General features: G+C 46.2%; 1 long non-coding RNA gene across 2 annotated transcripts in view; it reads left to right on the top strand.

Moving 5' to 3' along the window:
• The first annotated feature begins 1,342 nt into the window (after positions 1-1,342).
• Positions 1,343-24,727, top strand: part of LOC117197779 (uncharacterized) — a 231,081-nt gene continuing 207,696 nt past the window's right edge. For both annotated transcript variants that reach the window (XR_007472119.1, XR_007472118.1), the window contains exons 1-2: positions 1,343-2,363; positions 7,356-7,508. This is a non-coding gene — a long non-coding RNA (uncharacterized LOC117197779). The remainder of the gene's footprint in view (positions 2,364-7,355; positions 7,509-24,727) is intronic.

Raw genomic sequence — 24,727 nt, 5'->3', positions numbered from 1 at the left:
CTTCATGGGAAAAGCAGAGGTATTCTTGAGGGTTCCATGGTGTATTAGTTAGGGTATGTTCAGTTGCAAGTAACGGTTGCAAGAAACAGTGTCAATACGTAAAATAATCTGGAGGTGGGTCACTCCATGAGTGGTTTGGTGGCTGGACTGTTCTGTGCCACCATCCTGAATCTGTTGACTTTCCATCCTTAGGCTTGTCCCTTGGTCACAAAATAGCTGCCACAGCTCCAAGTACTTCATCTTCACACAATCTCATTAAAGCAGTAAGTAGGAGGAGGCCTTCTTCATGTAACAACTACATCAGGGAAAAAAACCTTCCAAGGAAAAAAACCCTCACCATATCTCTCTTTGAGCCTCATTCTTTAGAACTGGGCTGCATACCTTGCCATAAGCCAATCAAACCAAGAAAAGGGAGTGAAATTACCATACTGGGGACCATCTAGTTTCATCCTCTCAGGCTAGGGAAGGGCGGGCATTACTTTCCCCAAACATGTTCAACTTTCACAAAATTGAGGTTCTGTAATATGAGCGAGAAGGGCAGGGACTAGCTGTTGGGTAGGCAAGGAATACATCTGCCACAAAGAGCCACGGGAATCAGTGGGTAAGAAGCAGGTCATGTGCCCTCCTCTCACATCAGCCTAAAATGAGGGGCCTTGGCTCACCTGGATTAGAGACCCAATACCAGGAATGAGACCAAAGTCCCAGCTCATAGAGTCCTCCGGGCTGGGTATGACCTCAGCTGAATGTGCCTCAGTTTCTCGTCTGTAAAATGGTGATGGTTTTAGTACCTGCCTCATAGGGTTGAGGATTAAGTGAGTTAATCTGGTTAAGATGCTTAGAACTATGCTTATTAGCATGTAACACGAATTCTGTGAGTATTATCTGCTATGTTTCTTGGGACCAGGCAGATATGCAAGGTGGACGACCGTCTAGGCTTGTTCAGAACTAGCTGGGTTCCTAGGACATGGGACTTCCCATTTTCAGACCAGAACCATCTGGGGCAAACCGAGGGCAGTTGATCACTCCAGAGGGAACACTAATGAGTGAAGGGGGCTGGGAGTGGTGGAGGCAGAGTGGAGATCATGTACCTCGGTTATCTCACTCTGCCTGGTAGTTGCCATCTTTCCTACCAGTGCAGTCAGAGCTGATTTTTCCAGAGAAGCCAGACAGCTGGACTTTTATTTTAAATCTCTGAATTTTTACCTATTTTAAACATTAAAAAAAAAATCCAACCACACTCCTTGTTCCAAACAAAACACGTTTGCCAACCACACGGGGCCCTTGGGATGCCATTTCACGTTTTCCTCCTCTCTTTTCCTTACATCCCTTACAGAGGGATGTTTCCTGGTTCTGAAACATGCATATTTTCTGCCTTCCAGGAGAGGCTCCTTAACTCATTTGTTTCTGCAGGAAGCACAAGACGGAAATTAAAGTAGAAAAATGTTCCATCAGTTTGGTGGCTACATCCACAAAAAGTTTTCCATGATAAATATCTCTCCCAATCACTCATTTGTGAAAGCTGCATGATGCAGAAGTAAATGTGGGTGTGGGTGATTCTGTCACTGTCATGGTGGTTTGGGGGAAATAAATGTTGTTCATCTTAGGTCAATGGGATGGGCAGGACCATCGGCTTTGTCTGCCCCCTCACGGCTACAGTGTCTGCAGACCTTATTTTTTTTTTTAATTGAAGTATAGTTGATTTATAATATTATATTAGTTTCAGGTGTACAGCATAGTAACTCAGTATTTGCAGATTGTTCTCCATTGTTGGTTATTACAATATGATGTGTATAATTCCCTGTGCTATATAGTAAGTCCTTGTTGCTTATCTATTTTTTATATAGTAGTTTGTTAATCCCAAACCCCTAATTTGTCCTTCCCCCTTCCCTTGGGTAAGCACAAGTTTGTTTTTTGTCTGGAGTCTGTTTCTGTTTCGCATATACATTCCTTTGAATTATTTTTTCGTTTCCACATATAAGTGACATACGGTATCTGTCTGACTTATTTCACTCAGTGTGCTATTCTCTAGGTCCACCCACATTGCTGCAAATGGCAGAATTTCATTCTATTTTTCATGGCTGAGTAATATTCTATTGTGTATGTATACTACGTCTTCTTTATCCAGTTGTCTGTTGGTGGGCACTTAGGTTGCTTCCATGTCTTGGCTACGGTAAATAGTGCTGCTGTGAACATCGGGGTGCATGTATGTTTTTGAATTAGTGTTTTCATTTTTTTCCAGATACATACCCAGGAATGGAATGGACGTTACATTTTTTTGCAGCGACTTTGTACCGATCCAATCGATGGCCTTCATTTCAGGAACTCAGAAGCTTCTGGAAGTGGGAGGATTTGCCCCATTGTTGGTGAGTATTGCGTCCACCTTTGTGAAGGTTCAAGGGCCCACTGACAATGTTTTGTGAATGCTTATGAAAAAGGGACCTCAATCCTTCTCCAAAACTCTTTCCATGTCTCTCAAGTCCCAGGCACACACAGGAAAGTTCTCTCCTCCCCCACCTCCTCATTCTGATGCCCACACGTGTCCCTGTTCAGTCTCGGGGGGCAGGGGTGCTAGTGAGGATGCTCGGTTCCTCAGAGTGTTTATATTGGAAATAGGATCACTGGTAAATGGGTCATCGTAACCCGGTGGAACACATCCCAGGGGAGGCACTTCAAGCAGCTTGACCGTCTGGTCCCACTCACCTGGCTCCTCCCTGGTTAGGTGATAAGCCCTGGAGGGCTCGGCCCTTTGCTTTGGGTCTCTTGTGCTCTGGATACCCTATGTCACATCTTTTATTCTCATTATTACCTGTCCTTTACCAATGAAGGAGAACTCCGTAAGTGCACTGTTCCTCAAATTTCACTTCCTTGCACACAACCTTCATCAGTTTTGCCATATTTACATATGATTCAGGCTACTACTAACTTAATATTTTTTGTTTACGTAATGTCACATGAGTTTACTTAAAAGGAAACGTATGTAAATAGAAAGTCAAGATCATGTTCTAAAAATAGGATTTACCAGGAAACAGAACTACAGTGGAAATAATGTTATATACCACATAGATACTGTTGCCTAAGAAGGCTCTTAACATGAGAGCTGCCCCTTTTTTGTTGAAGGGGAAAATGACAGCTGTTAGAGGACTGTTAAAGACATCCTGGCACCATCCCGAGCCTTTATCCTAAAGGAGGCTAGAAAAGGAGCCACCCACTCTCCGATTCAATGCTCTTTAAAGTGGTTCCCCCACCATCCAAAGTCACTGGGGGTCATATATTTTGGAGGACACCATCCCAGCAGATACTGTACCTTCAGCCCCAGCTCTTTCTAGCCAGGAGATCCTCTACAAGGGAGTCCCTAGCCTGAGTCCTCCTTGAATCGGGAATTTCAGGCCCTGGGCAAATAGTAGTGCTGGGGCCATTGTCACAGTGGGTAGATTTTCTCGATGGATGCTGGCTGTAGGGCTGAGAATCTGCAGAGAGGGATCCAGAAATGAGCTGATTTCATAGTCTTCGCAAGAGGGTCTTATGACTGATAAAGTCTGTGAAACCCCACCTCAGCTTCTCAGCAGCCCCAAAGAGACAGACTTTGAGATGGGGGATGCTCTTCCCAACCTCACAGGCATCCTCTACAGACACAGAAAGCAACTCTGTTTGCAGGTTGTTTATTCAGTTAACACATATTGAGTATGTGCTAAATGCCAGGCATTGTGCCAGCCCTGGGGGGATCCTGCAAAGTAGAGATGACAAAGAAGGAAACCATTCTTTAATGGATATAGAGCTCAAACTTGACTTTTGAGATGATTCTGTTCTTAACACATCGAGGTGCCACGTTCATCTCTGTAACATTTTCATGGGCAACTGAGGGTGTCCTGCTTCTGGCGATGGCTGTCTAGCTTGTCTTGGACCAGTCTTCCTGCTGAGGATGAATGGAAAACCCAAACCAAAAAAAAAACCCTTTGAAGGCTTTAGAAAGCTGCTAAGGCAGCCAGGATTTGAGGGGCCAAGATCCCAGAAAAGAAGAGAAGCTCCCAGGGTTGAGTCTGATATTTCAAACAGTTTTCCCTTTGAGGCATTTGCCGATTTGGAAGCAGAGGCTGAGGCTGATGGGCTGAGCAGTGTCCTTGGCAGATTTATAGAGCTAGGGCAACAAACGCTGGCATTCAGAGCCTGCCAAGGAAGAAGGGCCCTGGTAAACAGCCTAGGATTTGAGCTGGAGCCCTGGAGAGCTGCTCCCTAGGAGTAAAGATGAACTAGAAACAGATCCTGTCTCAGAAACACTGAAGCCCAGCAATGAGTCATCTGAATCCCTGATTAAGTTGACCTCTTCCTAATCAAGTTGTCCGCCAGAAGCAAAGGTGAATCTTTGGAAAGAGAGTGGAATATTTATGTGCTCTTCCTCACATCCTATTGCCCTGTATTTCATTCCAGCCACAGCTGCCAGAGCTAGCTTTGTACAGATGTCACTCAACAACACTACCTCAGCCTCTGCGCATCTCTAACTTCCCAGGCCAGGGGTTCTCTGGTGCCTCTGCCTGTGGGAACCTGCCTTTCATTCATGCACATAGATCCTGGAAGTAAAAGGGAGTTGTCCACTCACGGAGCAACTCTTGATCAACGGGAGATGTGAGTTGGGGAATAAGTGCTTCTCCCTTCCATTCTTCAGGAAGAAAAGTTTGAGATATATTTACATTTTTAAGGAGGTCTTGGCAGGATCAATCACCAGTAGCCCAAGGTAATGACCAACTCAAGGATGTACCCAGGAATTGGCTTTTTCTCTTTCCCCATTCATATTCTACTCAGAACCCCACTCCTGTGCTCTTGGATTACCACCCCAAATGAACTATCTGTATACAGGTCAAGGTCTCAGCTTCTAGTTTCTGGAGAATCCAGTCTAAGAAAATATGATGCAGAGGTTAAAATCCTCTACATTTGCTACCTACAATGTCTAGCATACAATAAAAAAATTAAGCAGAAATACAAAAACAAACAAACCAAGATTAGAACAAAAACCAAGAGAAGATCCAGGCAACAGAAATAGAACCACAGAAAATTCAGATATTTGTGTTATCTGACAATATACGTTAAAGTAAAAATATTACTAGAGGTAGAGAAGGACATTCCATACGGACAAAACGCACACTCCATAAGGAAGATATGGCAATTCTAAATCTGTATCTGATAACAGCCCCCAAATCAACAAAACTAAAAGGAGAAATAGATAAATCCCATTCATATTAAGTGATTTTAATACGCTTCTATCAGTAACTGATAGAAAAAAACAGATAAAAACAGCTAAGGATTTAGAATAGGCAATCAACATTATTAATAAGTTGGCCTAATTGCCATATATAGAACATTGCACCCAAGGACTACAGAGTGTACATTATTGTCAAGAACTCATGGAACATTTAACAAAATAGACCACATGTTAGGCCATAAGGCAAATCTCAACAAATTTCAAAGGATTGAAATGACACAGAATATACTTTCCGACTATAGTAGAATTAAGCTAGAAATTAATCCAAAGATAACTAGAAAATTCCCATCTATTTGGAAAGTAAGCAACCTACTTTTAAATAACTGATATGTCAAAGAAGAGATTACAATGGAGATTAGAAAATATTTTCAACTGAATGATAATGAGAAGATTAAGTATCAAAACTTGTGGAGATTTTTACTCAAACCAAGATGAAGTAACAAGGGCTGGATCTACCTTTCTTTAAATTACTAAAAAATTAGGGAAAAACCCCCACATCTATCATATGATCATATATAACAGTGAAAACATTTATCTCTGAGAGAAAGGAATCAATATGAGTTCTATGATTGTCTTGGCTTATTGCCCAGAGAAAGTTTTCACACTGCAGAACACACTGATAAATTGGAATGCACCAAAATTAGGAACTCTGTTCTTTGAAAGATACTATTAAGAGAAGGAAAAGACAAATTGTAGAATGGGAGAAAATATTAGTAAATTACTTATCTGATAAAGGGCTTGTGTACACAATATATGAAGAGCTCTGAAACTCAAAAGATTTGAAAATATACCTTATCAAAGAAGATATACCAATGGAAATAAGCACATGAAAAGATGTTCCAACTCATTATGCATTAGGGAAATGCAAATAAAATCACAATGAAATACCACTAAACACTTATGCTAATGGCTAAAGTGAAAGAAATGGACAATACCGAGTGTTGGCAAAGAGGTAGAGCAACTGCAACTCTCAGACTTTGGTAGTGAGAACGTGAGATGGTAAAGCTACTTTTGGAAACAGTTTGGCAGTCTCTTTGCAAAGCTGAATATGCACTTATCCCAACTATCTCAATTTTAGGCATTTGCCCAAGTGAAATTAAAGCACATATTCACAGAAGAACGTGTGCACTAAAGTTCGCAGCAGCTTTGTTTTGTAATCGCCCCAATTTGTACACTGATGACGTGCACACTTCTCTATATGTGCATTATGCCTCAATAAAAAACTAAAAAGTGTCAACTAGGGATGATATGTATTTGGGAAATTCATTTCATTTAACAGATCATTCACTGGATGTGTTTTATGTACCAAGCACTGTGCTGAGGAAACAGTGAACAAGTTAGCCAAGGTCCCTTCCCATAAAGTGCTTATTCTGTGTGTGTGTATATATGTTTTTATGGCAAATAAAGAATTAAAATTTACTCATGATTGGCAAAGAGCGGGGTGCTATGGGAGCCTGCAGGAGGGGAAACTAACATTTCTACAGTTAATGGGTTCTCTGCTGAGAACTGAAGGATGGCTGGGATTTAAGTAGGTGAAGAAAGGGAGAATAGTGTTGCAGACACAGGGAACAGCATATGCAAAGGCCCCAGGGAGGTGAGAGAACTTAGTGCATCTGAGGAACCTAAAGTTCATTGTGAGACAGTGACAGAAAGGTAGAAAGGAGTGTTAGATAGTGGCCAGGGCATGCAGGTTTCTCCAAGCCATGCCAAGGAGCCTGGACTTTATTCTGAGGGCAATAGGGACCTATAGAAGGATGTTAATGAGTGACGGGAGTTGATACTAGGGCCATATTTGCTTCTTGAAGAGATAACAGTGGCTTCTGGATGGCAAGGGTGGAGGTATGGAGATCCGTGAGAGGGATGCTACAGTGAGAGGTGATACAGGGCAAAGGATGGGCAAGAAAGAGTGGAGTTTGAAGAAGATTTAGGTGGGAGAATGGGCAGGACCAGGTGCTGAGTTGGTTTGGCATGTGGTAGGGCTGATGGATGACACCTAGATAGTATTAGATCATTTTCAACAAGTGCTGCTGGAGGGGAGCAGGTGATGGGGGTGCACCAGCAGAGAAAGAGACTCAAACTTCATCCCGCTTTCACTGCACAGCTGCATCCATTATCTCACCGCTGCAGTTCTGCTGCTCCTGGCTCATCTACATCCAATCTTCTGTTTACAACGAAGCCCCAGGGAGGCCGCTGGGCGAAAGCAGAGCCTGGCACTAGAGAAGCATCCTGACAGAATAATGTCAGCAAGAGAGCGGTGAGTGGCAGATAAAACTGAAATAATCTGAGTCCCGCATTTAAGCTGAGGAGTGAATTCAACTCCTCCGTGCCTCATTTGGGGGTCCTGGAATCACTTTCTGACCTGGACCCTCCTTCTGGACTGGGAATTGATTGGTAAGTGTTCTGGGTAATGTGAGATCTCCAGGAACCCGATGGTCTGATACTTGGCAGCAGGGCCGCTCAGTTCCCGGAACCTCCTGGTGATAATGTCTGTGTTGACCATCTGTTGTTTTGGACAGCCTAGCCCACATTCCCTCTTCTTCCGGAAACAGCATCTTGATTTCCTTTTGGGAAAACTTCCCCTCCGTCACTCCCAGTCCACTTGGTTCCATTGGATCTGACCCCACTCCCAGCTGCAGATGGGAGGTGGTGGCCTCCAGCAGGCCAAGCTTAGCCACTCCTGCAGAAACAGAGGTCTTTTCATAAAGGTCCTGCAGGGACTGGATGGGTTGTCTTCAGATCATGTGCCCATCCGTGCCCCAGTCACTGTGGGAGGGCGGATGGGGCACTCTGATTGGGTGGACTTGGACCACATGCCACCTCACTGATGGAGGGGAGGTTTGAATCACAGTTGCACTGCCTCAGAAATGAGCTCCCCTCGGAAATGATGAGGGAAGGATGGTGGGTCACCTCCATCCCCGCTGCAGTTCACAGCAGCCTATGAGGAAGGCACTAATGCTACGTCACTACACAGAGGGAGGGGAGGCTCAGAGCGGCTTTGCCACTTGTCCCAGGTCACAGCTGGAAGCGGCAGACCCTCTTAATGGGGGAAGGAGAGGGCTGTAAGGAGACAGCTCAGCATCTGACTACATAAATATCTCTGTCCTGTTCCATGAACCTCTCTTCTGGGGCATTTCGGAAGGTTCCTCTCCAGGTGTGAAGTGTGGCTCCCTGAGTGGGACCAGGTGCTTGGATTCTGGTCCCATATATGAAAGACGCTGGAAAGAGCCCTGATCTTGGAGTCACTCACTCGCTGTGTAAATTGGGCAGGTGACAGTCTTTCTGAGCCTCCATTTTCCTCATCTGTATAAGGGGAGCAATAGCAGGATCTCTGTCAAGATTATTGGGGGGATTAAGTGAGTAAATGTTTGCAGAAGTTTTCTGTTGACTGTGGTAGCCCCATGGGTTTGTTTTTCTCATGCTCTGGACACCTTCTCCACTCCCTTGTTGTTAAAGTGTAGCTATATCCCAGTCCCCAGAGGGCTCGGTTCCCTGCAAAGCAAGTGCTTATGTGATAAGTATGTTGGATGTCAAAGGGGTTAAGAGTGGCCCTCTGGGACCCAGAATAGCCAATAGTGTCATCCAGGAAGTGTCACAAGCGCTGAGCTACAGACTGCCCATCCTGTCCCCTGACCCTCCCACTGCGCCCGGGGGCGGGTTTGGTGGTTATGCCCACCCCACCGATGAGAACACTGAGCTCCGAGAGGGGAAGGAATGTGTAGGAGGACCTCAGCTAATAAGGGGCTGGGCTGGGGTTTGAACCCTGGTCTATCAGATTCAGAAGCCTGTGCTCTTCGGTCTGCGATAGTCCTTTGTGCTGCTAAGGTGAGGAATCCTGTCATGGTGGGGAGTGCTCGGGCGAGAAGGTTTTGACTGGGTGGGGGCCTTTCTTGATTCACTGGAACAGTCGAAATAGGTGCCTTCTTGCCTTTCCTATGCACTGGCTTCTCCAACATCTTGCAGAGAACTTGGGGTGCGACTTGGGGGAAGTATGAAGAGAGACTGGAAAGTCCTTGTGGCTTTATGGTATAAGTACTCAGCATGACTGGTTCAGGAAGTCCGTGTTTATGAAACACCATTCATTCATTCATATGTGGGAGTCATTTTTTAGGGTCTGTAGGGGCAACAAAGAGCCTGCAGTGCACATTCCTTCCTGACATGGGCATCTGGTGTTTTGAGAAGCCCCCTTCCCCACTTCTTATAAAGCTTAGGTACTCTGGGCGGACCCCGCCCACTCCTCTCAGGTGGTCAGGGGGGTGGGTTGAGCACTGCGTCCCCTGGCTGCGGTTAGCTGTTCAGAGGAGGGTCGGCCCTGGGTCTTGACAGGGGGCACTTTCGTCCCTCTGGGGTTGTCAAGGTGATTGGATGTGAGCCTGGGGATGCTGAAGGCTGTCTGGCCACCTCATGGGGGGACCCTGTCCATCAGCCAGCGTGGAGGACGGCAGAGCTGGGAGATGGAGGGTCCAGAGGAGAGATTTCTTAACTTACTGGGTGAAGTCGGGCATGTCTCTGGACTTCTCGATTACTGAGGCCATAAGCATTTTAAACAGCCAACGCACTTTAAGTAGGGTTTCTGCCTTAGGTACACTTGACCACAAGTTCTTTGTGATCTCATTTCAAAACCGAGAAGGAACATCCTTCTACTTTATTGTAATACTTGCATGTACATATAGGTATTTTTGTCCAGTTTATGTTTAAAAGATTTTTCAGTATCCACGGGGACCTAGGTTTTAGTTCTGGCTTTGTCTCTAGGTCATAGCATGAGCATGGGCCAACTCCACCTCCTCTGCAGGCCTCAGTCTTCCCATCTGTATAGTGAATTCCCTGGGCCCACTGACCTCTCAAATGCCTTCTACTTCTACTCTTACTTTCTATGAATTTAAGACTAGTATCTGTGCGATGAGACAAAATAATTTTAAAAACGAAGTAAACCCTGGTATGTCATCTGCTGGGCTCAGGGTTCCGTTTGCTGAGGCAGACAGGAGAGTGATGGAAACCTGACTGTTTGGGGGAACAGGGATCTGTCTGTAGGAGGCCACGGCAGCCTGGGCACGGGCTCGGCCGTCTCCCACGGATGTGTAAAGCATCGAAAATGATTGTCTGCCTGTAAAGCTCCCCTCACAGATGGCTGTGGGGCTGCTGGGAAGGAGATGTGAAACACGAGAGCGGTTGGCATCAGATCGGCCTCTGATACAGGCCTGGTGCTGTGACCTTGAATGCCCACGACCTGCAGGAACAGAGGCCAAGATCCCAAACTAAGGAGATGCAAAAATGCCAGCCCCAGCTCCTGTGTCTCTTGGATTCTGGACGTACCTGCGGTGGATATGACAGTTAGTCTACAGAGACAGCTGGCTTTTTTTCTTGAGTCATTGGTAGGACCCATCTTCCTGGGCTGAGTTAACCATTTACACTATTGATAGATTGCATTTGTGAAAGAGAAAAGCATATTTGCTAGGGTGTGTTAGGCTGTGGGTAGCAAAACCCCTGATAACAGGAGCTGAAAGGATGAGAATATTTGCTCTTTTAACAAGAGGTCTGGAGAGCAGAAATAAAAGGATGCCTCCTACCGTAAGAGTGTCACCAGAGACCCAGACCTTTCCCTAGACACCTTTCTGAGTTGACCTTTTGTCCTCAGATGTGTCATCTCAGAGTCATAATATGGCTGCCAACGCTCCAGACACGTCTTTACCTCCTTCTAGGGAGGAAGCAGGGTCAGGCGAGAGGTTCGCTCTCTGTCAGCCGATGTCTTTTGATCTGAGAAGATCCACTTTCTAGTAGCCTTGGAGAGACCCACCTGCTCATACAACTCACTGGCCAGGATAGGGGTAGACCCCCCCCCCTCCCCGGGCTGCAGATGAGCCTTGGAAAAACCGGAGTGCCAGGAGGCAGAGGAGAAAGGGGCTGACCGGGGGTGGGTGGTCAACCAGTGGTGGCATAGTGAGAACTCAAGCCCCTGATGGTCCCCCGCCCCCTGTCTGCTTCTCCACGGGGTGCTGAGTCAAGGCTGCCTTGGAGACGGCCCAGCCCCCGGTCCTCTTTTGACTCCACCACTTACCAGACAAATCTCTGTACAAGACAGAGATTTCAGCCTGTGGAACGGAGACTGGGGTAGAAATCCAATGGGCATGAACTGAAACCTCAATATTTTGGATCCAACTTTAATTTGATACCGCAGTGCTCAACCAAAGCGTCTCCCCCACCATGAGTCACCGTGTGTCTCGTTCTCCGCCTACCGATGTAATCAGGCTGGACTCGCTACACCAGCTGCTGTAAACAAGCTTCAGAGTCTCAGTGACTGAACTGTGTACTCTTCACTCACACAAATTCCGCCATGGGGTTCATGCCTCTCCAGGGCAGCTCCCCGTGGAATGGCCCCTTCCGTGTCCCAGTGCTTCCATCTTTTAGCTGCACGTGGCTCCAGCGTCTCTGCGGCAGGTAGGGGGGCTGCAGGTCCGTGCACGGGGTCTTAGGTGCTTCAGCTTGGAAGGGACGCATCTCACTTCCTCTGCTCACAGCATATTGGCCGGAAGTGGACACATGGCCCCCGCCAGCTGCCAGGGGCTGGGATAGGAGGGGTGAGCAGGAGACAGTAAATGTGTCTCTGCACCTGCCTTCCGTGGTCTCCCATTGCCCTCGGGATCGAGTCCTCACTCTGACCGCCCTGGCTTTTCCCTACTCCCTACCACACACTCCATGCCCCAGGGATGCTGAGGTTTTGGGTCCTCAGGGTGGGCTTCCCTCATGCTCACCTCCTCCCCTTTGCACCTGCTGTCACTCTGTCCCCACCCCACTTCTCCTGGCTGATTCCTTCTCATCCTTCATGGCTCATATCACGTTTTACCTTGTTTCCCCCAGGTGGGACGGGGTACCTTCCGTGGGCTCCTGTAACTCCCTGTGTCTAGACCATGGGGCATCACTGCCCAGTTGTTTGTCGCCCTGCCTTCTTGGCTCTTTCCCTGCACTAGTCTGTGAGCTATGACCTGGTCCTGATAATTTGTAGGTGCCCAGCACCCAGCACAGGTGTTCACTGGCCATCAGTTAGTGAAAAAAAAGCAATGAATAAACTTTCCTTTCAGTTGGCTTGAGTCCTTGTCTTGTGAAGTGTAGAATGAACAGAGGTAAATCAGTTCTGTTAGAGAATCTTCCAGTAGAAAATACAGCTGAGGATGGAGAGGAAACTGTGGGGCTGCCTCTCCCTAGGGAGGTTTGCTTCACAGCACCAATAGAAGCAGGGGGGCAACTTCCCCTCACTGAGGAATGCCTTGTACCGAGTTTTGTTTGCAGAAGTTTGCAACATCTCTTGTTAATAGATGGAAGCCCTTGTTTAAAGGGGCCGTGAAATCATGGTGGTGAGCACGGTGATTAGAAGCACAGGCCAGCACTCCAATCCCAGCTCTGTCACCAAGAAGCCACGGGGCCTTGAGACAGCCACGTCACTGTTGTTTTCTTAAGTTTATTTTCTATTGAGGTAACATTGGTTTATCACATTATGTAGGTTTCATGTGTACACGTTATATTTCTGCTTCTGTAGGCCCAACAGTGTGCTCACCACCAAAAATTTATTTTCCATCTGTCACCATACAGTTGATCCCCTTTACCCATTTTGCCCTCCCCCTGCCCCTTCCTCTGTGGTAACCACTGCTCTGTTCTCTATATCTACATGTTTGATTTTGTTTAGTTAGTTAGTTTTCTATATTCCACATGGGTGAACTCATACAGTATTCGCCATTTGTAATAAGATGGGTGAAGCTTGAGGGTGTGGAATGAAACAAGTCAGATGGAGAAAAATGAGCGCACAGCTTGGGCTGGGCGGCCCGAGTCTAACTCCCGACTCTGCCTCTGGCCGTGAGGCTTGAGCTACTAACCTAATCTCTCTGTGCCTCAGTTTCTTTATCTGTAAAATGGGAATAACCATAGTACCTATATAACTCATGGGATCGTCGTGGGAATTGAGTGAAACACATAAAACATTTTGAAAGTGCCTGGAATGTAGCAAACACTCAGTAAACGTTGATCTATACTCTAATTCTTATTATCAGATAATGGCAGGTGCTGGGGACTCAGCAGGGAACAAGACCCTGTCCCTCCCCTTCTGGAGCTCGTGGGCAGCAGAGGGGTCAGGCAAGTAGACAGGCAGTCACCACCCAGGGTGGAAAGTTCCATATACAGATGATTAAGAGGGAAGCTGGTGTAAGTGGGGGCCAGGAGCCAGACCTCATGGCTTGAGATTCTGGCCTCACCCTTACTGGGTGTAAAAAAGGTGATCACCCACCTGACTCCGCGATGGATCGACAAACACCTGACTGCTTAGAGCAGCGCCGGCATCGTCTGCCTGCTCAGGAAGGTTAGGCGTGCTCTTTACTACGGACCCCCTGGGTGGAGGTCAAGGGAAAGCTGAGATTTGAAGAATGAGCAGGAGTTGGGAGGAAGTGGAGGTCAGGCTCAGAGGCAGGTGATGGTGGGGAGTGAAAGCAGCTCAGTGCGGCCCCAGCAGGATGTGCGGGGGAGGGAGGGAGAGGCTCGAGGCTGGAGATAGAGGGGGCCACCCTCCCCAGACGGTGCATCTGCTCATTCCTATGGTGTTCCCCGCCCCCCTCTATGTCCACGCCCTGGGGCTACAGCAGTGCATAGAACAGACTTGGCTAAAGAGTTTATGGGGACCTAATGGGGAGCCAAGGGAGGACATTAGGGAGGAAGAGGAAGTAAAAAAAAAATGTGCTTTTAAGAAAGATGCAGGGGGCTTTCCTGGTGGCGCAGTGGTTGAGGGTCCGCCTGCCGATGCAGGGGACACGGGTTTGTGCCCCAGCCCGGGAAGATCCCACGTGCCGCGGAGCGGCTGGGCCCGTGAGCCATGGCCGCTGAGCCTGCGCGTCCGGAGCCTGTGCTCCGCAACGGGAGAGGCCACAACAGTGAGAGGCCCGCGTACCGCAAAAAAAAAAGAAAGAAAGAAAGATGCAGAGGCTAAATCCGAGAGAATTCAGATCCCATGAAAGGGGTCACCGTGGCCCTGTCTGAATAGAGTTGTCATGATAAGGGCCAGCACTGCAGTCCTCTGCCCTTTTCCTCCATGTAGGTTGGCCATATAAGATGTGGGCTGCCCAGTTAAATGTGAACTTCAAATAAACAACGAATAATTTTTAAAGTATAAGTATATCCCCAGGATCGCATGGAACGTACTTATACTAAAACATCTGCTCCCTCTGGCAGCCCTCCCTCCATGGGGTCACAGGCTGGAGCTGCCTGGCAGCCTTTGGAGGAGCACCAGGTGCTTTCGGGCTCACCCGAACTCATCCCTTAGCCTGGTGAGGGCAGGATAACGTCTTCACAAGACAGAACAAGATGGATGCGGAGAAAAGTCGGAGGAGCTTCACCCGGGCTCCTGGGAGCCTCCCGATTGGCTTTTTTCCTGATTCCCGGGTGTCTGTCCCCAGCCCCACTCTGCTCCTGCAGAGGGTTGGTCTGACCCAACTTGGCCTTTATCCCCTGCCTGGGAGGGTTAAGGAAGGCAGCTTCCTCACTCAGTCCCATGTTGATTACTGACCTGGTTTGTCCCACATCCCCTTGGGCCTGAAGGATAGAGTGAGATGGATGCCGCACAGCCCTTTGTGCTCAAGGAGTTCCGGGACGCCAGCTGCCTGCGGAGCTCTTCAGCTGTCTTGCCAGGGCGGTCTTGCCTCCTGCTTCTGGCGGCCAGAAGCTGCCACTGCTCGAGTTTTTAACTTGCTGGCTGGCGTGGAGCTGAGCAATGGGGTTGCACAGAGTGCAAGTCAAGAACAGGCCTTTGGGAGTCCATCATCTTTTGCTTTGAGCCTCAGTTTACCACCTACATGTGCACGATCTCGGGCAAGTACTTCTCCTTCCTGAGGTTCAATGTCCGATCTCAAGCTTGTGGGGAGTTGAACTGAGCAAATGTGTGTGAAATGCTTAACTCCACAGTGCCCGGCCCCTGGACAGGTATCTAGATGGACCACGGTGGCACTGGCCCAAGAGGTTACGTCTCCACGTCACCAACGAGGAAACACAGGTTCAGAGAGGCGAAGTCCCAGGGTGAGCCTCTGCTAACTGGCAGAGCAGACGACCCTGACTCATCTTCCTGAAACTCAGCATCAGATAGCGAAATGGCAACCCAGAAGGGTTCTCCAACTTGGAGCCCCTGGGCTTCTTTAAAAAGCTGAAATTCATTTGATTACAAGACTAATGCATATTCATCAAGGATAATTTGGAAAATGCAGTTTTGCCAAAAGAAGAAAATAAAACTCACCAGAGTTCTCACCACCCAGAGATAGCCACGGTCGACGTGCCGAGGTGTGTATTTTAAGACTTTGGGGAAATTTTTAAAAACCTAAAACGGAGATCCACTGCACTGCTTTTATTCATTGCCTAGCGTTGAGGTGGGGTTCTCAGCCTAGGACCGCTGACATTCGGGGCCGGAGAGTTCTCTGTCGTGGGGGTCTGTCCTGAGCATTGCAGGATGTCGAGCTGCATCCCTGACCTCTACCCACAGATGCCAGTAGCAACCCCCTAAGTCCAGACAACCAAAAATGTCTCTAGATATTGCCCAGCATCCCCTGAAGGGCAAAATAGGCCCCAGCTATGAATTGCTGGGTTTAGGGGTAGAGATTCTAAGTCAGCCACTCCTGGCTTTCAACCCCAGCTCAGGTGTAGACTCAGGCACGTTAGCCAATGACTCTGAGCCCCCACTGTCCTCATCTGTGAAATGGGGTCATATCTACTCACCTGGCAGAATCGTGAGGATTGAAAGAGGTGGCTCCTGAGACACGGAAGGCGTGCAGTATGAGGGAGCTGCCACGGCATCAGCGTCCTTGCGGTGGGTGGCTTCTCTGATGGGGCCTAACTTCACAAAGACGCCAAACAAATCAACAACAAAACACTCAGCTGTGTTTGGAAGGCCCTTCACTCCTGAGCAAGAGGCACGGCTTGTCTCAGGATGGCTACAGGAGTTATGATTAAGAATATGCCTCTAGAGCCAGCTGGTCTGTTTTTGCATCCTGTCTCGGTCCCCAACCGCTGGTGAAACCTGGCAAGCAACTGAACATTTCTATGCCTCGGTTTCCTCATCTGTAAAATTAAGGCAATGGTACCGACCTCATGGGGTCATGAGGATTAAATGAATCCACCCCATAAGTGGCTGTATTAATAAATATTATTATTACAAGTGCCCAGTGCTGGGGAGACAGTGTGGGAGGGAAGGGGCACTTTGGAAACCACCAAAATGGGACCTGCCCCGGAGACCCACTGGGTAAGAGAGGGGCTCTAGAGCAAGGAAACAACCTCAACTGACCCTGGCAGAATCACTGTCCCTTGAGATCTGGGATACTGGAATCCACATGCCATAGACATTTCAGCTTAAAAAATTCACTGTGGGTTCGGGAGCGTGGTCAAGTGGCCGACGCGGAAGTTTTGGAGCTGGGGCACTGAAATTCTCAAGTGGAACCAAGAGTCTGTGAGCCCTGACACCTCCACTCAGAGAAGATGAAGGACATTGACATAAGAAAGGAGTATATCATCCCCAGCCCTGGTTATAGAAACGTGCGGGAGAGAACCAGCAATTCAGGGCAGCACCGAGACCGCAAGGACTCCAAGTAAAAAAAAAAAAAAAAATTCACTGTGTCCTGGGGGCTCCTAAATGTTTTTTCTTAAAGTTTATTTTTATTATGGTAAAATATACATAACATAAAATTTACCATTTTAACTGTCTTAAGTGTACACTGCATTAAGCACATTCACAGTTATGACACCATCACCACCATCCACCTCCATAACCTTTTCATTATCCCAAAGTGAAACTCTATACCCAAGAAACAACAAATTCCCTTTACCCCTCGCACAGCCTCTGTAACCTGTATTCTACTTTCTGTCTTCATCAATTTGACTACTCGAGGGATCTCATCTAAGAGGAATCATACACTATGAGTCCTTTTGTATCTGGCTTAGTTGACTTAGCATAATGTCTTCAAGGTTTATCCATGTAGTAAGTAGACTATGTCAGAATTTCCTTCCTTTTTAAGGCTGAATAATATCCCATTGCATGAATATGCCACATTTTGTTTATTCATCAATTGATGGACATTTGGGTTGTTTCTACCTTTTGGCTATTGTGAATAGTGCTGCTATGAACATAGGTGTACAGGTATATGTTTGAGCCCTTGCTGTCAATTCTTTTGGGTATATACCCAGAAGTGGAATTGCTGGATCATATGGTAGTTCTATTTTTAAATTTTTGAGGAACCACCGTACTGTTTTCCATAACAGCTGCACCATTTTACATTCCCCCCAGCAAAGCACAAGGGTTCCAAATTCTCCACCTTCTTGCCAATCCTAAGTTTTTGAAACTCAGCCTTCCTTTGGATTTTTACACCCTGAAAATAGTGGAGTATGTGTAAGAGAAGGACTTTTCCACACAATAACTCTTTGTTTTTTAAAAAGCATCAAATATTTCCCATGAGCAGTTGCAGGTTTGAGCCCCACAATGCACAGCATGGTAGGCAAGGCTGAGATGCTCTTTTTCTCCCAATTGGTCTCTCCCTTTTGATTTATTTTGAACCTAGGGAGAGGCTGAAGAACCATCTCAGGGAGTCTAGAAGATTCCAGAACTCAGGTCTCCTGAACCCTTTGGGACTTTTCCTCTAGAGCAAACAGTTTACCTCTTATTGGTTCCCGGTTCACAGTACATTGCCTTGGGCTTGAAAGACTTTCAGTCTGCTGGCAGGCACAGAGGCAGCAGGGGGCTGAGAAACTTCCTACGCCAGCTTCACCCCCACTGCTCAGGGGGTGTGGACATTGCAGATAGGTCTTCAGCGGGGATCAGAAGGTGAAGGGAGAGGAAAAGCCCCTCGTAGAGTTCTCCCACCTGGCCTCAACAAGCCTCTGCTTTCATAGATGTTAGAGAGGGTTGAACCTCTATGGTTTGTTTGATGGACAAGATTGCACACATAATCCTTTCTCATCTGGTTGCTCTTTCACATCTTTCATGAGATAACACCAGCAGGACAGTTTAGAACACATATTACTTTTTGGGATCTTCATTCCTTCATGTAGGTTTGAGTGATTACCATTTGGTGTCCTTTCCCTTCAGCATGAAAAACTTTCTATAGCAGTTCTTATAGTACAAGTTTATTGGTGATGCATTTTCTCAGTCTTTGTTTATTTTAAATGTCTATTTTGTTTTCATTTTTGAAGAATAGTTTAACAAAGAATTGTGGGTTGACAGATTTTTTTTCCTTCCAACATAATAAAGAGGTTATTCCGTTCTCTTTTGGGTGTTATTGTTCCTAATGAGAAATCATATAATTATTTTTCTATATGTAACATGTTGTTTCTCTCTGGCTGCTTTCAAGATTTTCTCTTTATGTTTGAATCTCAGGAATATGATTGTAATGTACCTATGTGTAGTTCTCATTGTATTTATCTTGTCTGGGGGTATGCTGAGTTTCCTGGACTTGTAAGTTAATGTCTTTCACCAAATATGGGAAGTTTTTGGCTTATTTCTTTCTCATTGTATTTATCTTGTCTGAGGGTATGCTGAGTTTCCTGGACTTGTAAGTTAATGTCTTTCACCAAATATGGGAAGTTTTTGGCTTATTTCTTTCTCATTGTATTTATCTTGTCTGGGGGTATGCTGAGTTTCCTGGACTTGTAAGTTAATGTCTTTCACCAAATATGGGAAGTTTTTGGCTTATTTCTTCAAGTCTATTTCTAGAATTCCAATTATATGTATTTTAGGGCACAGTCTATTGTTCCACAGGTCTCTGAGGTTCTGTTCATCTTTTTTCAATCTTTTGTCTTTCTGTTCTTCAGATTGCACTGCTTTTCCAGTCCTGAACTCTGCCCTTTGACACCTCAAGCCAGTAAGGCTGCAGCTTTTTGTTACTCTGAGCTGCCTGCAGATTGGTGAGCACCTTCAGGCCAAAAGCCACAAGTATGCAAATCCCCCATATTCAATTCCTACCTTTTAAGGGTAGAGTCTCCTCTACTTTTGACTTCTGGTTGCTCTTCAGAGATTTCACGTAGTTGTTTTTAAAGTATACTGTTTAGATTTTATAATTATGTGTGGGAGGGTTAGTCCAACCAAGCTATACTCCCACTCCTATAGCATTTAATAATAGTGATGACAACAACCACCACGTGGAATTTGATGCCAGCAGAAGAAGTTGGACTATTTCACAAAAATCTGGTCTGAAGGCTATATTCCTCTGTGGCAAAAACTGGTTGGAGTCAAACATGGTCACCCCTTCCCCCATGATTCCCTTGAAGAGAACATGGGTTTTCCAGTTTGCTGTTGCCCCCCTCCCCCAACTCCTTTTTGTCTCCCCTAGACTAAGGCCAACTGTCAATGTCTTTGTATTCTCCTCAACATGGTTTAGTGGGCCTTTGTTTCCAATCAAATTCTGTTTCAGAGTTTTTTCTTGTAGTCCTTCCCAAGCCTGGGCCCAGTGCCTTATTCTTTAACCTACTTGCCTATCCCTCCTTTCCTCTATGATACTCTGCTCACAGCAGCTTTCTCTCTAAGCAATGCTCCGTGCTATTGTATATCCCCTCTTTCCCTCTAATTCCCCCTTTCTTCCTTCCTTTCTGCAACATTATCTGAGCATTTCCTATGTGCTCAGCACTGTTCTAGGAGCTGGGAATACGGCAGCAAAGAAATCAGAAGGAAATCTTTGCGTTCGTGGAACTGACATTCAGGATGTGACAATGAACAACTCATAATATAGCGATAAGGTTGTGGAGAAAGGTAGACTGGGTAAGGGGATAGGTGGTGATGGAAATGTGCAAATGTCTTAGTGTCCCCGCCTCCTGTTTATTCTGTGCTTGTTCATGTTTTTCACCCTTCCAGTGACCAAAAGTGCTCTATATTGGGTCCATCCTAGCTTTTGCCACTTCTTACCTTCTTCCTTTGAGAAATCCCCCCACTGCTTTGCCTCATTTTTCTTATCGGTAACATGGAGCTAAGAACAGTACCTACCTCTTAGGGTTTTGGAGAGGATTAAATGAGCTACTACATGTGAAAATGTTTAACATAGTGCCTGACATAGAGTAAATATTCCATAAATATTAGCCATTATTACTAAAGATATAAATCACCCAGCACAATGCCTGACACGTTGTAGGCAATAAATAAATAGTAGTAATAGTTACCATTATTTCTCCATTTCTGGATACTGACATCCAATTAATTGTTTTTCCTTCCGCCAGGCCAGCGGTGTCTTGTCTCCGTTGTTGGAGCTAATGGAAAGGGGGCAGTAAAACTCAGTACGCCAGAAATGGCACATTGGCGGCACCACTGGAAACCACCTGGGGAGAATCCAATGGGGAGTTAGGGCTGGAGACGGCTGCTGTTGGGAAGGGTTCCACCTCCAGTTGTTATTGATGTGCGAAATCACAATTCAAGAAGTGAGAAAATGTCACGGCAGGGTTCCAGGGGCTGGACCAGTGCTACTGACCCAACAGAGTTAGGTCAACATTGGAGATGCTTCGAGACATGACAGTTCTTTCCTTCCTCTGTCCAACAATACCTTCTGTGCTCATCCAATATGTTCCTGCCAAAACCCACTCCTTCTTTCCCTGCCATCTCTGGGTGGGCATTATTTAGCTTAGGCACATTTTCCCTCCACCCCCTAATGAAGTTCTGATTCCCCTCTATTACCATCATCTGCCATTTCCCACATTCTCTGAAGAGCTCAGGAAAGAAGGCGTCAGGGTCTTGCCAGTCTGGCTGGCTTTGATCTGCTATTTGTCAGGGCCTGGCATGCTTGGTGGGGCTGCTTTGATTTTGTTTTTTAAATTCCTGATGAGGAGCTGGCTTACAGGGAACACATCGTTAAGCGGAGCTGTCAGAAGGAATGGCTTTGCAGCACCAGATTGCTTGTAGGTGGCAGGTACCGAGGACCCGGTTCAGGCTCCACCTAAGTGGATGAGTGTTTTCAAAGTACCACCTGTGGGCCGTGACTCAGCTACCTCTCCCGCTGCCACAGCCCCACTGTGGACCAGCTGTTCTGTTTCCAAGAAAAGAAGGGCCTGATATGTAAAATGGGGACATTGAAACCTTAGTGTTTCCCTTCCTTGCTGCGGCTTATATTAGTTATGAAAAGGTTCGGCTGTGAATAACTGAGACCTAAATAACAGTGGCTTAAACAAGGTAAAGGTTGACTTCTCTATCATGTAACAGCCCAGAGGGAAGCTGTTCAGGGATGGTAGGGCAGCTCTGCTCCAAAAAGTCCCCAGGGACTGAGGATCCGCCTAGCTTGTGGCTTCACTGTGCATGGCATCTATTTCCCAAGGTCACCTCATTATCCAAGAGGGCTGTTGAAGCTCCTGCTATCATGGCTGCATTCCAGCCAACAGAAAGGAGAAACAGCAAAGACTGATAACCCACTTTCTTGAAGGACTCTTCCCAGGAGTTGCCCTCGTCTCTTCCATTCACATCCCAATTGGCCAGTGCTTGGTCACATGGCCACTCCTAGCTGCAAGGGAAGCCGGGAAATGCAGTCTTTATTCCTAGTAGCCATGTGCTCAGCTACAAAATTTGTGAGCTCTGTTACCAAGAGAGAAAGGACAATGGTCACTGGGGGAGAACTAGCAGGTTGTTTGGGAAAAAGTGATGATGCTATGGAAACCATTGCTGAATGCATCAGAGGACCTACAATTGCATTTCAGTCTGCCCTATCACTTCCCTGAGTTTCAATTTCCTCACCTGTAAAATGGGGATGACAGGAACTGCCTCATAGTTTGTGAAGGTTAAATGATATATTGTATTAGAAGATACTTTTTAAGGTTCTCAAAACATCTGCAAACACTCTAGGACATGCTGTGGAAATTCATTTCTGGTGCTGATAACATGCGTATCAAATCTGTGGAGGCTTCATATGAAAAAATATATACCTGTCTCCAGGCCTGCACTTGCCCAGGTCTGGCAGCCTGGGCTCTGTAGCTTCGATGTGGCTGGTTGGCAGGAGAAATTAGTTGTAAGGTGCCCAGGACCTGCTAGTGCTGGTTGTGGTGTCAAGAAGTCCAGATATGGTACAGTGAGGAGTTCTAAAGTGTGATGTGGGTACATTGGTGCACAAGATAATTTTAGATGGAATGCTTAAAACTTTAAAAAATAACCGTATGTTTGTTTTAACGTATCATTAGGAACAAAGGAGAACTTGACCATCAAACCTGGGACTTTTATGGACATTAATGCTTAGGACAGACTGAGTTTTTATAAAGTGAGTTTACTTAAAGGAAAACTAAGTAAATATTTTAATTGGTACTTGGCTTTGGCAGAAACTCAGATGAGAATTACAGCTCCAGCCACACCTTCCTTGATTTCAGCCTGGGGAGACCCTGAGCAGAGGACCCAGTTAATCCTTTCCTAGACTCCAGACACATGGATGGAAACTGTGAGATAATAAATTTGGGCTGTTTTAAGCCATTAAGTTTGTGATAATTAGTTATGCAGGGGTAAGAAATTAATACACATGGTTAGAGATTAAGACTTGAGGAATGTCACCCACCTGGGCAAGTTTCTTAAACCATTTCAGCATTTGTAACGTGGTGACAGAAATACATACTTGTAGGATTTCTGGAAGAACAAGCAAGGAACTAAACGTAAGTTCTTATCTAATGCGTGGGAAATATTAAGCTTAATAGCTGTTAATTAGAACATAGGCTGTTCAATCAATCCCCACAAGGACCGTAGTTGCCCAGTTCCATGACTCCAGGGATGGGCAAACCTTGGCAGATTTCAAATAAAGCTTCAGATTATGCCGTTGGGCAGAACTTCCTTTATGTCCTCCTAGTCATTTAGTTTCTTGACTCTTAATTCTCTTCAACCATTTCAAAAAGGTCTGAATTTGGACCTAAGCCTGATGGGACATTTGAGGATGGAAAATTCTGAGCAGCACACCATCTTTACCAAGGAAAAATCAGAGGCTGATGCTTCTGTTTGTGGGGTCAGGAACCAGCACACTTAGGGGACAAAGTCTCCATTGAGTTTCCTGATGAATCTTTCTACTGTGGGCTGGAGGAGAAGCTCTCTGTCCAGAAGTTGGATGAGACAGCAATGCACTGGATCCCACATCAAAGTCTTTTCAACGTGCATTGAAAATAATTTCTTAACAAGATAAGGGTTCCAGTGAGGAAGTGTCTTCATCCGATTTGAGTTTTGCTAAGTAGGAAGACTTAATATTTTAAGGCAACTTCATTATAGATAAGAAATTGCCTGGGTCTCTAGTTGAAAAAAATTCCCAGCTCTTCAAGTCCCACACCCAGAGAGTTGGTTCAGGAAGTCTTAAGGAGTCTCCAGCTGTCTGCATTTATCAAGCCCCGCCCACCTCACCCCACCCCCCGCGCCCCAGGGGATTCCGGTGCAGGCAGGTATCTGAGGGCTGCAGGTGCACTGGCAAATGTTTCACAGCCAGTTTTCTGAGAAACTGAAGCTCAATTTGTAACATTTGAAGATCTCAGAGGTGTAAATATTCCTACCATGGCTGATATCATTGAACATTGGGAAGAAATACGCAGTAGCATACTGTTACACGGTATTTCCATCATACAGTTACAATAGATGTAAATCACCCCAAGAGCACAAAAGTAGTTAAATGTAGTAAAATAATTATGAAGTGTGTTTTGAGTATTTATTATCTTTGTTTTTAATATAATGTATTTAAGTTTATATAATTTAATGGTTCACAGTGGCTCCATTTACCAACTCGCTCACCAAATTCCTGAAAACTTAACGGTAGGCTTTTGCAAACCAGTGCAAGTCAGCTCCAATAAGTCATTGACCTGAGGGACTCTGATTTGATTCTAGGCCAGTTACATGATTCCTGGGGGTGGGGCCCGGGAAGCTTAGCTTAAAAAACTCCCCAGATGATACTGATGTTTATCCGGGGCTGAGAACCACTGACCTAAACCCTTAGTGCTCTATGTGTGGTCCTCGGACCTGCCTTATCAACATCACCTGGGAGATGGTAGAAATAGAAAATCTCCGGCTCTGCCCCAGACCTGCCGAATCAGAACCTGCATTTCAATAAGATCCCAGATGATTCCTGTGCACAATGAAGTTTCAGTAACACCAATAAAGGTAAAGGATTCAGGGGTTCCCAAATGCCCTGGCTGTGACAGTGTCACGGATGTGCTTTAAAATGCAGATTCCTGGGCTCACCACCAGAGGTCCCCAGTCGGTAGGTCTGAGGTTCCAGGGACCACTTTTAGGGTGGGAGGATCTTCCTGAGTGATCCTGATGTACTTCCGGGTCTGGGAATGTGCTGGAGATGATTCACTTCAAATATAGGATGGAAGGGAAAATCTAACCAGAGAGAGAGAAATTCTTCAATCTGACCTAGTAAACGCCACTAGGTAAAGAGTGGAGAACACGTAATGATTGCGGAGATGCTGTTCATGAGGTCGTGGGCCTGGCGCACAGAGGATGCTCAATCCGTGTCTGCTCCACACGCGCGGAACGGCGCCGGG

The sequence above is a fragment of the Orcinus orca genome, chromosome 16 (assembly GCF_937001465.1).
Source record: "Orcinus orca chromosome 16, mOrcOrc1.1, whole genome shotgun sequence".
Taxonomy (NCBI): Eukaryota; Metazoa; Chordata; class Mammalia; order Artiodactyla; family Delphinidae; genus Orcinus; species Orcinus orca.
Note: the sequence above shows the minus strand (reverse complement) of the source record. Positions and strands in the feature narration are given on the sequence as shown.